The sequence below is a fragment of the Schistocerca serialis genome, chromosome 4 (assembly GCF_023864345.2).
Source record: "Schistocerca serialis cubense isolate TAMUIC-IGC-003099 chromosome 4, iqSchSeri2.2, whole genome shotgun sequence".
NCBI classification, from domain to species: domain Eukaryota; kingdom Metazoa; phylum Arthropoda; class Insecta; order Orthoptera; family Acrididae; genus Schistocerca; species Schistocerca serialis.
Window position 1 is genome coordinate 678,216,854 of NC_064641.1, and position 7,155 is coordinate 678,224,008.

The window sequence follows — 7,155 nt, forward strand, 5'->3', positions numbered from 1 at the left end:
GAGCATGTTTGGGACTGGATGAAGCGTCGTCTCACGCGGTCTGCACGTCCAGCACGAACGCTGGTCCAACTGAGGCGCCAGGTGGAAATGGCATGGCAAGCCGTTCCACAGGGCTACATCCAGCATCTCTACGATCGTCTCCATGGGAGAATAGCAGCCTGCATTGCTGCGAAAGGTGGATATACACTGTACTAGTGCCGACATTGTGCATGCTCTGTTGCCTGTGTCTATGTGCCTGTGGTTCTGTCAGTGTGATCATGTGATGTATCTGACCCCAGGAATGTGTCAATAAAGTTTCCCCTTCCTGGGACAATGAATTCACGGTGTTCTTATTTCAATTTCCAGGAGTGTATTACGAAACACATATTTGATGCAATGTATTCCTATGACTCGAACAGTAACCGATCTGTATGCATCTTAAACGACACTGCCATAGATGAGGTGTTGTAGGAATTCCTACTGCCTGCTCTAACGATGCTTGGGAAATAGGAAAGGTGGACTTGCAGTAATTCTCGACGTCCAGCCTCTAAGACATCCTTGTAGTGGGGACGCAGCACACACACGAAGTAGTGTAGTGTAACTGGACTAGGAGTTTACAATTGGATTGCAAGTACGCTACAGTCAACAGAGCCTAATCCAGACGTGTGAATAATATGTTTTTAGACTTCACATATTTTCAGCTGTCCCCATCGAGGTATATCAATAACACTAGTCGGCAGCTGAGGATTTCAATTAATTATCATTTATTCTAGAGATGCTGCACGGTCATCAATGGTATCTGTTCTTTCGAGAACAGTTACTATCGTCATACAGATATATAGTCTCTGGCCACACATGCGACTCCAGTCCACCACCAGCAATGAATGTTGAATAACACTTGTCAGCTCCTCGCGCTGGCGAAACGGACTTTGGTCGAAGATCCCGCGACGAAAGTCAACGGGCAATTTGTCTAAAACTGACCAGAAAAACATCAATAATTTTGTCACATTAAAATTCCTCAAGTGGGGAAACGGGAATAAACTTTAGAAAACGCTTATTCATATTAATGGTACTTCACATCTGACTTTCTTATTGGATTTATTGCATCAGTTTCCTCTTCTATTATTTAATTCTGATTGTCATACTTAAAGTTGAACAAACATGTTTTCAGTGCAACAGTTTGATTGTTTGGGTAAAGTCATGCGACCAACATTCGACTAGATAAATATGGGAAAGCTCCCAAAACCACTCTCAAACATGCCAGTACGATCGACTTTTAATAGCCAAGGAAACCAAGGAAGTCTTATCCTCACTGTGACACGTTAACAAGCAGCCATGCCAGCTGAACTGAAGGACTGCGCATGTTACGCTGTGTTGCACCCAGTAGAGTATGGAACGTTTCAGTTCTTAGAGTGGATATTTTTTCGACCTTGAAATTTCGCCTTTTCCCCTACTTCTCGAATGATGCGTTTGGGTCAATAGAGGTACACAACAATAATATATAATACACATCTATTATATATCATGCACATGCTGTTCAAAGTCTGCCACAATAGCTATGTTGTGTAAAACTGAATGTAAACAAAGGAATTCGTCAAGACTTTTCTTAGACTTAGTACACTACTGTTGTGAATAATCTCTGCAGCAAGGGAAAGGTTCGTCCTCTAGGCAACTGATGCGAATTGTTGCTGGAATCCGGGCGCCACGTTGCTTCAGGTATTCCCTGTCCACTTCTGCACCTCGATAACGGTTGTACGGGAAGCAGATAGAGAAATGATTGAGGGATCCATTTCAGCTGTGTATTGTTGGGGTTTGCATCCACCCTGATCGCATAACAGCTCCCTTAAATTGATAATTTCCTATGTAAAGAGTAGCTACCAAACAAACTCAAGTTATATAGTGATTGCTAAAGCCGCAGTTTCCCATCCCGCTCTGAAGTGGTAAGTCTGTTGTTTAGTAGAATCAAAATCATATCTAGAAATATGTGATAGTTTTGCAAATAATATACAGTCTACACTCACAGATTTTACTAGGGACAGTAGTAGGGCTAAAAGAGTTGAGCAAATACTACATTGTTACAAGATTTCCCCCTTTCCCTCCCCTCTCTGACTTCACAGGCCAATTTCCCAACATGGTGGGATACTCAAAAGCTGACCAACTATGCTAAAGGGTCTTCTCCCATTCTATGACATCTCTGTGGAAGTAGGGCAGTTCTCCTAAGTGTATAACGGTGGGAAATAAAAAACATCAAGAATAGATATTGTCATGTTGAAGTAAATTTAAAAAAAAAAAAATCCAAGACGGCGGTCGAAGATGGCAAACGTTGGAATACAAGTGCAACCCCATGACATCAAAGTCCAAGATCGATGACCTGGGAATATGGGTGCAGGCTGTATAGTTGTCACATTTCCCCATCCATATGATTTAGGCACTGAAAGCTGGCTAAAGCCAGAGATAAACTCAGCCGAAATTTTTGCGAAGAACCTAACGGTGTTCCGAAAGGATAAGCTAAACACGGTTGCCGGTGGGGTGTATGTTGCTGTTAGAAGTAGTTTATCTTGTCGCTAAATTGAAGCAGATAGTTCCTGTGAGCTATTATGGGCAGAGGTCATTGTTGGCAACCGGAATAAAATAATAATTCGATCCTTTTACCGACCTCCCAATTCAGATGATACAATTGCTAAAAGGTTCAAAGAAAATTTTAGTTTGATTTTAAACACGTACCCGACTCATACGATTGTAGTTGGTGGTGACTAATTTACCCTGGATATGTTGGCGAAAATACATGTTTAATTCCGGAGGTATGCATAAAACATCAACCGAAACTGTGCTAAACGCATTCTCAGAAATTATTTCGAGCAGTTAGTTCATAAGCCCGTGCGAATAATAAACGGTTGCGAAAGCACACTTGACCTCTTAGCAACAGATAATCCCGAGTTGTTAACGAGCATCAACGAAACTTTGTCTCGAAACCTGAAAGAAAATCCAAAGAGATTCTGGTCGTATGTGAAGTATGCTAGCGGCAAGACACAATCAATGCCTTCTCTCCGCGATAGCAATGGAAATACTATCGAAGACAGTGCTGCAAAATCAGAGTTCATAAACACAACCTTGCGAAGTGTCTTCACAAAGAAGACGAAGTAAATATTCTAGAATTCGAATAAAGAACAGCTGCCAACATGAGTAACGTAGAAGTACATATCCTCGGAGTGGTGAAGCAACTTAAATCAATTAATAAAAGCAAGTCTTCTGATCCAGATTGTATACCAATTAGGTTCCTGATGCATCAGCTCCATACATAAAAGGGGACGGACAAGCGTAGTGTAGGCAGTCTCCTTAATAGAACTGTTACATTTTGTAAGTGTAATGCCAATAAAACGCTGTCTTTGGTTAACCTTCCCCACAACAGTTTCTATGTGTTCCTTCCAATTTATAATTGTAATTCCTAGATATTTAATTGAATTGAAGGCCTTTAGATTTGACTGATTTGTAGTATAATCGAAGTTTAACGCACTCCTTTTAGCACCTATGTGGATGACCTCACACTTTTCTTTAGTTAGGGTCAATTTCCAATTTTCGCATCATTCAGATATCTTTTCTAAATCGTTTTGCAATTTGTTTTGATCTTCTGATGATTTTACTAATCGATAAACAACAGCGTCATCTGCAAACAACCCTAGACGGCTGCTCAGATTGTCTCCCAAATCGTTTATATAGATAACGAACAGCAAATGGCCTATAACACTACCTTGGGGAACGCCAGAAATCACTTCCGTTTTACTCGATGACTTCCCGTCAATTACTACGAACTGTGCCCTCTCTGACAGGAACTGACAAATCCAGTCACATAACTCAGACGATATTCCATAAGCACGCAATTTCACTACAAGCCGCTTGTGTGGTGCAATGTCGAAAGCCTTCCGGAAATCCAGAAATACGGGATCAGTTTTAAATCCCTTGTCTATAGCACTCAACACTTCACGCGAGTAAAGAGCTAGTTGTGTTTTAAAAGAATAATGTTTTCTAAATCCGTGTTGACTGTGTTTCGGTAGACCTTCTTCCTCGAGATAATTTCATGATGTTCGAACACAATATATGTTCCAAAATCCTGCTGCATATCGACGTTAATGATATGGGTCTGTAATTTAGTGGATTACTCCTACTATCTTTGTTGAATATTGGTGTGACCTGTGCAGCTTTCCAGTCTTTGGGTACGGATCTTTCGTAGAGTGAACGGTTGTATATGACTGTTGACTGAGAAAGAATTGACATGGGATCGGAGACGGAAGTTAAGCAGGAGACTGTCAATATGCAGATTTCAGTGAGGCTTGGCGGGAAAAATCGCATAGGGAAATGAATTTAGGGAACAAACAAAGCCAGGCACAGGTTAATGAAGCATTGTCAGAAGTTGAATTTAGGAGAGAAGACGATAAAGAGATTTCACATGTACTGAAGACTTCTGAAGTAATAGGTCATGAAAACGTGGCAGAGAGTGATGCCACACGTGTGCCCATACCTTAACAACCGGCAGCATTCGATCTCTGCAAAGATTTGTGATCGAACAATTTAAGACAACTGAAAACTAAACTAAAAAGCAGTTCCAGAAAAACGAAAATAATAATTAGAAGAGTATGAGAAAAGTTAAGAAGAAAGAGGCAGCTCAAGAAAATGGAAGAATGATTCAAGAATGCGAAAATTTACTCCAGAAATGTGAGGGAACAGTTAAGAAAAGTGAAGAAAAGAAGGACGCACCATTCGAAGAGAATGGGAAACAGTTTTAAAATTCAGATAAAAAGATAGATGAACAAGTAACGGCAGTGAATAAGAAACTCGACGATCATGTGAACAAATGTGAGAAATAGATTATATTATTAGACAAAAGATTGAAGACAGGGTTACTGAAGCTGAGAAACAGCTGAAGAAGAAGGTATATGAGTGGGCACAAGATTTTAGTATGAAAGCAGATACGTTGACACAGAATATAAAGGGTACTATGGATAGTTTATACAGAAAGCTAATCATACCAACGCACAGAACATTGATAATAGCGCACAGAATATTGAGTTGCAGAGGAATAAATTAGGCAAAGTAATTGAACGAGGTTAAGTGTTAACCACGTCCATCGAGCAGCTGACATGCAATGAAATCACTTCTGGTACGAGAGCACCAGCAAACCTACGCGAGAAGGAAGAAATTAGGGACCTGGTACAATTTAAGGCGATCCAAAACCACATCACTCGAATGATCAGAGAAATGATACGTGTGCAAATAAAAGAGCAGAAGACAGCAGCAGAACCTCGAGCCCTGTAACGTAAAACGAAACGAGACAAACCAAAGTACAGAAGAAAAAAATCGAGAGGAAGAGGAATTAAGAGAACTTAGACAGATTATGTCGCACCAGGGGGTTACTGAAACATTCAATTCCACCGGTTATCACCACCACAAACGTCGTGCGATGTAGACGAAGAATCGATCAAAAAGCAGTTCGTACAGTGAAAAAATATTGTTTCTGGATCCATCGAACCACTTACGTCCAATCCGAAAGGATTTACCTAGATCATGGCCACATGTTCTGAAGATTAACTTCATGCACACTACAGAGAAAAGGCAGCAGTGACAGTGTGAGTGATTGCAGGCAAGTGTGAGAAATACGAAGAGTTGAAACGCGAATTCCTTCATGAATAATGGTTAAACGCAAAGCACGATCGAGTTGAACTGGGAATAATGATAATGGAAATTACGTAGTATCGAGGAGGCAGGACCCAATACAATATTTCAAGGAGATGGTCAACAGAAATCAGTTCTTAGATGTACCTTACGAGCCAACAGAACTAATCCGAATTTGTTTGACGAAACTACCACGTCAAATACAGAGAGATGTTCTAATCGCCAGTAGGAACATGCAAGATGTACGAGGATTCCAACAGTTACTGCAAGAGTCGGGATACAATCGTAGTACACAAGCAAAGCAACCTGTGCACTTCACGCAGACGCATTTTCCACCTGAAAACCAGCAACACAATAACTAAAACTGGAGAGCGGAACAACAACCACGAAAAAGTGAAAATAACTGTGGTAGGCGAAATGATCACAAAAAATGGAGAAACAATAGGGCACGTAACGATCAACGAGAACTAGAGGCGAAATAGTAGAAGTACGTGGGCCTAACCTAAGATACAACCAGGTAATGGAGAATGAGCGAACACTCCAAGAAATTGACTAAGAACGGAGGCTCTGATGTCACAGTTAGTTGTGGTACGGATATTTATGATAAGTCTACTGGGAGCACTGCTTATAAATTGCGACAAACTGAAAGAAACGTTGACCGCAGGAATCAAGAAATCTGGCTGTAGAACAGAGGACATAGCATACCCGATCATAAACGTAAATATGGGGGAAAAGCTAGTACTATGCATTCTCGATTCTGGAAGTCAAGTGCCGGTGTTGGACAAGGAAGTCTACGAGTCATGTGATAAAGAAGAAGAGTGACGATTTTTTAAGATGAAATGTATGTGAGAACGAGGGGCAGTGAACAAAAATGTGCAGTGTCTAAGGTGCAAATGAGAAGAGATTTTGAGTACTAGTCACACGCATTTAGTGCAAATTTCTTAAATGTGAAGAATTTCACAATGAAAGCCATATTAGGACTTGATGCTTTGAAATATTACCTCATCCTGCTACACTTGAACAACGGCCTTGCCGCAGTGGTAACACCGGTTCTCGTCAGATCACCGAAGTTAAGCGCTGTCGGGCTGGGCTAGCACTTCGATGGGTGACCGTCTGGTCTGCTCAGCGCTGTTGGTAAGCGGGGTGCACTCAGCCCTTGTGAGGCAAACTGAGGAGCTACTTGATTGAGAAGTAGCGGCTCCGGTCTCGTAAACTGACATACGGCAGGGAGAGCGGTGTGCTGACCACATGCCCCTTCATATGCGCATCCCGTGACGCCTGTGGGCTGAGGATGACACGGCGGCCGGTCGGTACCGTTGGCGGTCATGGCCTGTTCGGACGGAGTCTAGTTTGTTACACTTGAAGGAGACATTCACAATGAAGAATTTGAAGGACGAAGATCAAATAAAAATTCATTGGGGGTGCACAAACGTAGGGGGGAAATATCTATTCACTAGGCCTGGTTGTCACTGGAGAAGAAGAGGGAATGACGTAACGGAAAGAAGAGGA

The 7,155-nt window shown here is 41.6% G+C and overlaps 1 pseudogene; it reads left to right on the forward strand.

The window, feature by feature from the left end:
• Positions 1-6,665: 6,665 nt before the first annotated feature.
• On the forward strand, positions 6,666-6,783 carry LOC126476073 (5S ribosomal RNA; annotated as a pseudogene).
• Positions 6,784-7,155: the final 372 nt, after the last annotated feature.